This window comes from Parasteatoda tepidariorum, chromosome 4, assembly GCF_982258835.1.
Source record: "Parasteatoda tepidariorum strain Cologne lab strain chromosome 4, Ptep-v5.0, whole genome shotgun sequence".
In the NCBI taxonomy this organism is placed as follows: domain Eukaryota; kingdom Metazoa; phylum Arthropoda; class Arachnida; order Araneae; family Theridiidae; genus Parasteatoda; species Parasteatoda tepidariorum.
In genome coordinates, this window is record NC_141758.1 from 117,390,527 (window position 1) to 117,401,795 (window position 11,269).

Below are 11,269 nucleotides of genomic sequence, written 5' to 3' on the forward strand. Positions count from 1 at the left end.
AAAATTTTAATAGATAGTCATTATCCGCTAAGAAGTTCATTAATTTTTTTTTTTCTTTTCTCCAAGCAGAAAGCTTTTCTTCCAAGAAGTTCATTACTGTTATTAATCTTTTATTTAAAGTATTGTTTGTAATAAAAGTTTTCTGCCAAATTTCTAAATTTGTTGGGCTAGGTTGACGACTATGCCAGGAGACAGTGTAGGAACAACTAGTGAGATAATGTTCAGGCGAACCTTGTTGGCCAAAGGTGCAAAGATCAGTATCTGTTATATGCAGGTAATTAAAGAAGGTTGGAAATGGTCCATGACCCGTCAAGAACCAGATGACTTGTTTTGGAGGAATTGTTTTAAAAAAAGTAACATTGTTAATAATTTTGAATAGACGTCTGCCTCTGTCTGAATTATTCCATTGAGATTGCCATTTTGTTAACACTGCTGCATTTTTAAACAATATTTTGTCACCTTTGTGGTATTTTTATGTTCTAAATTGCATTTATAATTTTTTCAACTATTCCAATCAATGCCATATTAATCTTGGATATTTACTATCCAAGATTGGATATTTACTATACTAAGATGGCATTCTTAATCTTGGATAGTAAATAAGTGGCCATTTTATAGACTAATTACTTTTTTTTCCTAAATTTTATTTATAAAACTGCCAATGAACTGCTAATTTTTTCATTGAATTTCGGTTTTTTTTCTTTGTTTTTTTCAGCATTTTAACCACCATCAAAAAGTTGCCAATTGGCTATAAAGCTGATCAATTATCTAAACAGTATAAATAAAAAGTTAGAAACCAAAAACAAAATTCAAACGCTATGTATGTTAGCAAAAGCAGTTCATTAGCAGTTTTTTTTTCCTTAACATTTGCTTAAATCAATTTGATATTTTATTGGATCAATTGTCTTGAGTAATAGCACATTTCTTTTAAAATTATAAAATCAAAATATGACAAAAGTTTCTATTCTGTATTGTCTGTTTGACGTATAGTAACTGATGCTCGAATTATTGATGCAAAACAAATTTATTAAATAATTTCTAGTAAGGATTATGACTTTTTGATGATTTATATTATTTACGACATCGACTAATCAGTGACTTCCTTACTTCGTTCTCTTTTAAATACCACCTTTTTTTATTGTTTGCTCTTCAATGCAAAGGTTTTAAGAACACAGATGCCAGAACCCAGTCATTATATCTTCTAAGTCACTCTTTTGTCACTTTTGCCAGTCACTTTTGCAAAAGTCACTAAATATTAATTTTTTTTATTTAAATAAGCTGAAACTTCACTAATTATTTACATTTTATAAAATACCCCATTTAAAAAAGATTCTAATCCATCAAGTTTTGTTGCTACTTAAAAAAAAAAAACTTTTTAATTTTTCTATTGCCATTTTTAGAAGCTAGTTTTTTTTTCTAAGCCAAATACATTTCATTATTATTTTGTTTAAAGGGGGAAAATGCTTCCTCGGTCAAAGATTGAAGTCTATAATTTTATTTAATTGGGTTCTCTATGGAATCCTTGTAAATAAGAAATTTGTTTTGTTCTTTTTTAAATATGATGTCTAGCAATTGTAAAAATGTAATTAATATCAGAATATTTTTTTGAAACATGGATTTAGTTCATTTAAAATAATTAAATGCAGAAAAAATGCTTATAAAAATGTAATTAATTGCAAAATATTTTTTGAAATATACATCTGTTTCAATAAATACCGCTTGACAAAATAAAAACAATTATGCTATTTAAAAATAATCTACCCCGAGAAAAAAGAAATAAATGTAAATTGGAGTGATCATTTTAGGAGTTTTCACTGGTTTAGCCTAATTCTCTTTATTTATAAGTGCTTGTAAAACATTCTGTACTCCAAGTTATTGAGAATTAAAGAAAAAGATTGCTAACTTTCGAATTTTAAGTATTCAATGAGGAAGTGTGTACAAAAAGTTTTATTGTCAAATGATTATTCTGATTTGTACTTTTGCGTGTACTTTTTTGTACTTGTACTTTTTTTTCTCATTAAAATATCATACACTTTGTTCACCTTCTGTATTAAGAGTGAACATTGTAGAATTCGATTATTAATCTTTACGAGAGCAATTGCAGAATATGGTTACATTTTGTCTGAATATTGCATAAAGTTTATTTTTTCTTTTGAATCATTAAATAAATTTAATTTCCTATCTATAAGTTTGCTGGTGAAAATTTTTGCTTTTCACATTTAATATTTCTATGAATGTATTGTATATATATAAGTGTGAATTAATTTATAGAGATATTTTAATATCTGCATATTTCCTTGTAATATTGTGTCATAGCATAATAATTAATTCATAGTTCTCTCTTAAGTACATAGTTTGCTTTCTCGGCTTTTTTTTCCTTTAAATGTGTTGTTTTATTTCGTATTCTGGGAAATTAAATCCAATTCTTAATGAAAAATTAGGATCTTTCAATAAAAAGGGTCTTCAAGCCATAGATTGCTGCTTTATGATTTTAATTAATATCTCGCGTTGCAAATTTTATTAGAGTTACCAATAGACTCCTGGATTTTCCTAATTTCACCTAGATTAATTGAGATTTTTTCAATTTTTCGAAAATTTCCTGAAAATTAGAAAAGAATCTAAAAAAGAAAAATCCTTATTAGAGTAGGTTTTTTTTTCTTTGTTTATTGTTTGCTTGAGTATTAATACAAAGCAATAAAAGAAGCCTTATCAAGATGAAACTTTTAATTTTATGCGGAACTTTTATTTATGCTGAAATTTCAGTTTATTTTCCTTTTCTTCAGAACTTTCTATTTTTAAATTATTAAAAGAATAGGCTGAAGTTATTTAAAATTAAGTAAATATCTTTTACCATTCAAAATTATAGATACTGAAATGTAACATTATAAAATTATTTTATGTTAAAGTTCATTTAAAGCTATTCATGTGTCAAAAATGTTGCTGTCAATTTAAATTTATGGTTATTAGTGTGACACAGTTTTTATATTTTACAACTATAACGATCTATAAAATTTCTTAGCCTAAAATATTTTATTTATTACATAATTACTAGTAAAATCTACTTTCCTTTTTCCTTTTCATATTGGCAATTATGTGTAGGTATTGTTTATTTCTGTAGTGCTCCTTGTTTAATGTAGAAAACTTCCTAAGAATAGGGGAATAGAACAAAATACAGTAGAGAACCGATTATCCGGGACCATCGCTATTCCAAATAACTGATTTTTCCGGTTTTCTGGATCGCTACAAATTGCCGTTTTTTTTATTGTTAAACCCAACTAAAAAATAAAAATATTTGGAAATAATCTTGAAAAAGCGAAGTTATACACTAATGATTATTTCCAAAATGATGGTAAGGTAAACATCTTTAAAAAAAGAAAGAAAAATCCTAACATCTTATGAGGAAAAAAAAATTTTTTTTTATAAAAAAATAGCGGGAAAATGTATCGAATTTCGTTCCGGTTTACTGATTTCCGGATAACGGGTTCTGTACTGTATATTTTTTACTCACCTTATTGCTTGCTTGAGATTTTAAATTAGACGATACTAATAATATAATGTAAGATAAACTTCAAATAAAAGTTTAATTAAAAGCATTTATTTTATTAGCAGTAATTTGTTTAAAAGCATTCATTTTTAAATAATTGTTATTAGTAATTTATTATTTGTTTTTAAGAATTTATTAATTTTAAATTAATTGAAACAATATTTTTTGTCTTCTTGATTTTTATTATATGTTATTAAATTAATATTTTAAAGCAAACTTAAATTGAATGTCTTTTAATTTTGAAATTTAAAAAAATACTAACCAAATTGATTTTTTAAAACTTATTCTTACAGTTTTTAATAATTGCATTCAATGTGAGTTTTTAGCCGTTAATTTAGCACAGTTTTTTATTTAATTATTAAAAAATCTCCGGCGTTCTATTTTTAAAATGTTTTGCATACAAATGTTTACACAAAAAATGCTTGACCTATGTTTACACTAGTTCGCAAAAATTTGTAATTTGTATTGAGTTGGCAACTATGCTATTTATTTTGTAATTTTACACTACTTTAATCTCCTTAGACCCAAATTTTAAATAATGACAGAAAATGTGATTATTACTGGGAAATATGTAGCATAGAAAAAATGAAACCTGTAAGCGTAATAAAAAAATTCAATTAGTTAAACGGAATTTACTTTTTTTAATTATTTTTAATCATAATATAAAAAATATGATTAGTATTAAGTTTTGGTATTTTTTACTTATTGTTGGATATTTTTATTGATATTTCTTCGCAATTTCCTCATTCAACAATGTAAGAGAAAGTAAACTGAGATGTGCAATAATTTTTTTTAAAAAATATTTAATTAATTAAATGTAATTTACTATTACATAAACAGTGATAAATCTTAATTTTTTAGTTTTTTTTTTCCTGCATATTGCTATCTATATTTAATGTAAATGTGATTATTACTGGGAATAATGTAGAATAGAAAAAAAAAAAGAAACCTGTAAGCGTGATAAAAAAATTTAATTAATTAAACGGAATTTACTTTTTTTTAATTATTTTTAATCATAATATAAAAATATGATTAGTATTAAGTTTTGGTATTTTTACTTATTGTTGGATATTTTTATTGATATTTCTTCGCAATTTCCTCGTTCAACAATGTAAAAGAAAGTAAACTGAGGTGTGCAATCATTTTTTTAAAAAAATATTTAATTAATTAAATGTAATTTACTATTACATAAACAGTGATAAATCTTAATTTTTAGTTGTTTTTTTTTTGTCTGCATATTGCTATCTATATTTAATGTGTATTTCCTCGTGAAATAAAATCCACTGATTATAAATAATAAGATATTTATTTGTCATAAAATTGTCAAAAAAGGCTACTTACATCAAATTTCTTATAATTCTTGTAGATTTTTCAATGTAATTAAATACTCAGTTTAATGTGAGTAAATCGAATTGTATTTTTACTCAGGCAATTGCATCATATGGACATGCAAACTGAAGAAAAAAAATCTTGAAATATTATATTTTAAGTGATAAAATTATACGAAATGTTGTCTAATATGTTGGCAGGGTGGCCACCCACCTGGAAAACCTTGAAAACCTGGAATTATCAGGGAATTTTTTTATACTGGAAAAAACCTGGAAATATCAGGGAAATTTGGATAAAAACCTGGAAAAATAAGGGAATTTTAAAGAAAAGCTGGAAATTTTTCTTTGATAATTTTTTTAATTTCACTAATTTATATTATTTGCTAATTTTCTTAATTTAAATTATTTCATCCATTATACCCACTTTTTTTTAACGGAAATGTATCGCCAAACAGTTGAAATATCATCAACTTAGCAATACTTTGCTTGCATCAAAATTTGCTCCATTACAGCTGTTAAACTAGAATGCCACATAAAATTCTCCTACTGTTGCTAAACGAATGCAGAAACCTTTGACCGCTATGGAACTGTGCAATTTAGGAAAGATTCTGGTGTAGGTGGAAAAAGATTTAGGATATTAGCTTCTATTTTTAAATACTGTCTTTGGGCTGAATCCATTTATGGCTCAAGTTTGTTCCGATGCTTTGGTGGTTATTTTTTTTCTCGATTTTGACAAAATGTTTTTGTATTTTTAAATTTATAAAATTCTCCAAAAATTAGTTGGTTAAATTTTATGATAATAGATTTTATATCGCACTCTTTTTCTTTTTCTACTCCCATTCAAAGAAATCTGTGAATTATTTTTTCTGAGCAAACCAACGAATCACACATTTTTTTACAATCGCTAACAGCAATGTTTGTCGACAAATTGTTGCATTAATGGCAATTTTTTCTATTTCATTTTAACCTCTTATAACATATTTTAATTTTAAAAAAAGGCTCCTTTGTTGGTCAATATATGATTTTTGATTCAAAATTTTGTACCAAAACATTAAAAAATAAATAAAAAATCTTGAAAATTGTCAAAATAAATATTTTTTTTTCAAGTATGATACGTTAAAAAAGTAAAATTTTGAATAAAATATTTTATAATATAGACACTTTTCTTGTACACATCCTATACTTTATAAGCAAAAAGAAACAAAAACCTGGAAATTTTAAGATTTTTATCTGGAAAACCTGGAAAAATCAGGGAAATTTGAAATCTGATTCGAGTGGCCACCCTGGTTGGACACTGATTCTCAGAAGGTTGAAGGCTAGAATTTCCTTTTATTTTTCATTCATTATTTCGAAATTGTGGTTTGCTTTAAAATATTTGAATCTTGAGAATAAATAAAAAGTAAAATAGATGTATAATTTCGTAAATAAATTACAATCTCTGCAGTAACCTTTGACTTTATTTTCAACTTTCAAAATAATTTCACTTGACCTAAATTCAAAACATTTATTATAGCAGCTAATATAAATATTGTAAAAGTGGAAAAATATCTCTTAAGTTTGATTGTTCATTTTTACTATCTCTTTTAGCTGTATATTTATGCTTTTTTGAAAATTTAAAATAAATTGTGCATTCTCTAAAACTATGATCTCTAAAATAGAAGGCCAGGATAGCCTGGGGCACTGGGCCCGCGTCGAAGAGATCGTGGGTTCGATCCCTGCCAGCCAAAGACTCACCGTGTAGTAAATTTTGGCTGTTGCACTTTAAATCTCTCGGGTCACAAAGTCCTTCATGTTTCCATAACAAACCAATACCTCTGGGGGTACTGATTCAGGAGGTTTCTTGTCTTCTGGAGTGGTTCAAAATTTCAAGGCTACAGAGTTGAACATTAGTAGTCATAAACCCAAAAATTGAATTGGGTTTTGGCTGTTAAACGACGAATAGAAAAAATTAAAAAAATCTCTAAATTAAGCTTTGACTTTGTTTTCAACTTTCAAAATAATTTCACTTGACCAAAATTGGAACATTTATAATAGCGGCTAATATAAGTATTGTAAAAGTGTAAAAATATCTCTTAAACTTGGCTGTTCACTTTTAATATTTCTTTTAGCTGTATATTTACTTTTGTCTGAGAATTAAAAAAAAATAATTGTATATACTAAAGTTGTTATATGCTTTTAAATTTATAACTGTTTTTTTCTTTTTTTTTTCTTAGCATTTTGCTTTTTGTACTTTGTGATATATCTCCCTTTTTTTTATTTCTTAATAAGCAAAACTTATTTGTGTATTTTAAAAATTGTGCTAACACTTTATGTTTAAAATATTTTGTACCTGCTATTGTTTTTATGTATGTTACAATGTTTTAAACCATGTATAAACTATTATGCATTTGTAGAATGTTGTTGAATGTTGCGTACAATAAATTCCCTTTATATAATCCAAAATGTGTGTAGTTCAATTCTGTGCTCATCAAACATTGTTTTTTTTTTTTTTCTGTTTTGAAACACATTTTTTCTTTTTTAAAAACAAGTACAAAAATGAAAATTTTGTTAATTTAATTATTTTTTTATTACAGTATTATTTAAAAAAACAACTTTAATAAAATATTTTAAAAATAGCTTTAAACACATTATTTACTAATTCAAAATGTACTAAAACTATTTTCATAATTATATTTTAATGAAAGAAATAATTACATAATTTTTTTTAAAGCTTAATAACAGTTTAAAATATAAATCATGCAAATTTTTCTCCTTAAGAAATTTTCAAGACATAGTTTAGAGCACCATACTGTTAAGGAGTAAAAAAAAAAAAAAATAGTGCGTGGAGTCCCTCCGCGCGGAAGAAGTTAAACTTCGCAACCTGCGACGTTAATTGTAGAAGAATCAGCAGTCGTAGAAGGATCACTAGTTCTATTCAACGACTCTTTTTCCGTGCTCTGTAATCACGGTAATATTGTGCATTTTTCCCTCGTGGACCCCTTGAACCAGTGCTTGTGGTTGCCTCATCGTCTTGCCCTGGAAAATGTATTCGTATTAATGATGTATATGAATGCGTCATAATGTAATTTCAGAAGAGAAAACCTAACAATCAATTGATATTCACAAGAGACGTACCTTGACATAACCTTAAATCCGTCGCATTGTCTGTGGGATTGTTTTCACTCATTTTTTACAATTGTTATCCACTAAATTTGAAAATAAAAAGTACTATCCTATTATATTATATGTGTATCAAAGCAAACTAAAAAAATATTTATGGAAAAACAATACTTTTATAACTTTTATTATTTTTATGCTAGTGAGAGCCAAAACAATATGGAAATGAATGAGGGAACTGGATCCTACGACATGATTTCCCGGCCAATAAAAATGTAGCGTTAAACGTTTAACGCAACCTTGTTGGAAGTCGCATAAGAAGTATCACTTCAAAAACTGATAATAGCCACTGATAATATTATACACTAATAATATTATACACTAACTGATAATATTATATATTAATTTAAAATGTACTAAAATTATATGCGTAATTATATTTTAATGAAAAAAATAATTGCATAAACATTTTTTTTAAAAACTTAATAACAGTTTAAAATATAAATCATGCAAATTTTTTTTCTTAACAAATTTTCAAGACATAGTTTAGAGCACTATACTGTTAAGGGGTAAAAATACTGATAATGGCCACTGACTGTAATAAAACATTATTTATTTAAAAAACAATTGTAAAAATATTATAGAGAAATTTATATTATAGTGGATATTTATACTGCTGCATTTATCATAGTGCATAATTATAAAAAATATTTATAAAAACTTTAATAGATTTTTTAAAAATGCGTAATATTTTGAAGAAAATGTTTTTTAAAGTAATGAAATCATTTAACAGATAATAAATATTTAAAAAAAATTATATTTAAAGAAATTTTAAAATATATGTTTGCAAATAGCCAGCTATAATAAACTATTTAAAAAATAATGAAGTAATTAAAAAGGTTTTATTAAAAAATGAATAATGCAATTAAATAACTATTAAAAAAAATATTTGAAAAACGTTTCATTAAAAAATATGCAATAATTAAAATATAAGAATGAGATAGAATATTTTTTTGTGTTTAATTATAAAAAGTTTTAATGAATGTATGAAGACATTATTGTGGAACTTAACATTAGGGCTATATTAAAATGCAAATTTATTCTTTTCATCATAAAATTTTATTTAATTCTACTTTGCTGAATTTTTCAAATAATGCTTCCTTCCATCAAAAAGTATCAAAGAATTTTCAAAAACAAGAAAAGAAATCTTTACCAAATGTCACAAAAATGTGAAAAATCGAATAATGAAAAACGGTAGGAGATTGAATTGCTAAATTTGTTGCATTTTGCTAAGAAAACGATCTTATTTCCACCCTACTTGGTTGTTGTTGTTGTTGTAGTTAATTTACGTCGCACTAGAGCTGCACAATGGGCTATTGGCGACGGTCTGGGAAACAACCCTGAGGATGATCCGAAGACATGCCATCACAATTTTGGTCCTCTGCGGAGGGGGTGGCACCCCCGCTTCGGTAGCCCGACGATCTGCACGCGAAGTCGAGCACTTTGCGGTAGAACAGTTTAACGAGGACCCATACCGCACACCCTCGGTCCTTACGCAGGCTGATCCAAGTGGTCACAGTTTTTTGTTCTACTAACATGGAAATACTCCTTGTAAACTTTTATTTTTACTCGCAAGAGTCCGGGCTCGTAGCCAGAGTTTTCAACAAAAAATAAGCACTTTTTAAACTATATATTCGTTGAAGCAACGTGTGAGCTCTGGTGTGGTTGTTAGCGCCACAGGTAAAGAAGATTGTAGACTCGGTGGTCAGGGGTTCGGTCCTAGTCACGGATTAATTTTTAAATTTTTTTTCTATTTACTTTATTTTATTTTTTTAAATATATTTTTCGATATTTCAACGTGAATAAAGTGTTATATTAATAAAAATAATTATTTTTCTTTGGGAAAGGGGAAATATAAGCTATAAAACGAATAAATATCGACTCCGGAGCTACGCACACGACTCACTCCGTATCCCCCTTTAATATTAACTTATAATTTTCATACTCTGCCAGAAATTAGAGTTTTATATACCAAAGAATCGTACCGAAGGAAATTTTTATACTCTAATTAGGGGGCACGTAATGGGCCAAAATAGATTTTGTTAATTAACTGGAAGGAAGTACATTAAGCCATATATTCGTTGAAGCACCGTGTGAGCCGTGGTGTGGTTGTTAGCGAAACAGGTGAAGAAGATTGTGGACACGGTGGTCAGGGGTTCGGTACTAGTCACGGATTAATTTTTAATTTTTTTTTCTATTTACTTTATTTTATTTTTTTAAATTTATTTTTCGATATTTCAACGTGAATAAAGTGTTATATTATTAAAAATAATTATTTTTCTTTGGGAATGGGGGAATATAAGCTAAAAAACGAATAAATATCGACTCCGGAGCTACGCACACGACTCACTCCGTAACCCCCTTTAATATTAACTTATAATTTTCAAACTCTGCCAGAAATTAGAGTTTTATGTACCAAACAATCGTACCGAAGGAAATTTTTATACACTAATTAGGGGGCACATTATGGGCCGAAATAGATTTTGTTAATTAACCGGAAGTAAGTTCTTTAAGCTATATATTCGTTGAAGCAACGTGTGAGCCGTGGTGTGGTTGTTAGCGCCGCAGGTAGAGAAGATTGTAGACTCGGTGGCCAGGGGTTCGGTCCTAGTCACGGATTAATGATTAATTTTTTTTTCTCTATTTACTTTATTTTATTTTTTTAAATTTATTTTTCGATATTTCAACGTGAATAAAGTGTTATATTATTAAAACGAATTATTTTTCTTTGGGAATGGGGGAATATAAGCTAAAAAACGAATAAATATCGACTCCGGAGCTACGCACACGACTCACTCCGTAACCCCCTTTAATATTAACTTATAATTTTCAAACTCTGCCAGAAATTAGAGTTTTATATACCAAAGAATCGTACCGAAGGAAATTTTTATACACTAATTAGGGGGCACATAATGGGCCGAAATAAATTTTGTTAATTAACCGGAAGGAAGTACAATAAGCCATATATTCGTTGAAGCACCGTGTGAGCCGTGGTGTGGTTGTTAGCGCCACAGGTAAAGAAGATTGTAGACTCGGAGGTTAGGGGCTCGGTCCTAGTCACGGATTAATTTTAAATTTTTTATTTCTATTTACTTTATTTTACTTTTTGAAATTTATTTTTCGATATTTCAACGTGAATAAAGTGTTATATTAATAAAAATTATTATTTTTCTTTGGGAAAGGGGGCATATAAGCTCAAAAACGAATATATATCGACTCCGGAGCTACGCACACGACTCAC

The 11,269-nt window shown here is 27.3% G+C and overlaps 1 protein-coding gene across 2 annotated transcripts in view; it reads left to right on the forward strand.

Moving 5' to 3' along the window:
- The window catches only part of LOC147812633 (SPRY domain-containing protein 7-like), a 40,606-nt gene extending 33,292 nt beyond the window's left edge, over window positions 1–7,314 (forward strand). The window contains exon 5 of one of the 2 annotated variants that reach the window (XM_087162514.1): window positions 172–7,314. The gene's annotated coding sequence lies outside the window, so the exon portion shown is untranslated. The remainder of the gene's footprint in view (window positions 1–171) is intronic. The other variant, XM_087162518.1, reaches the window with a different exon arrangement.
- Window positions 7,315–11,269: the final 3,955 nt, after the last annotated feature.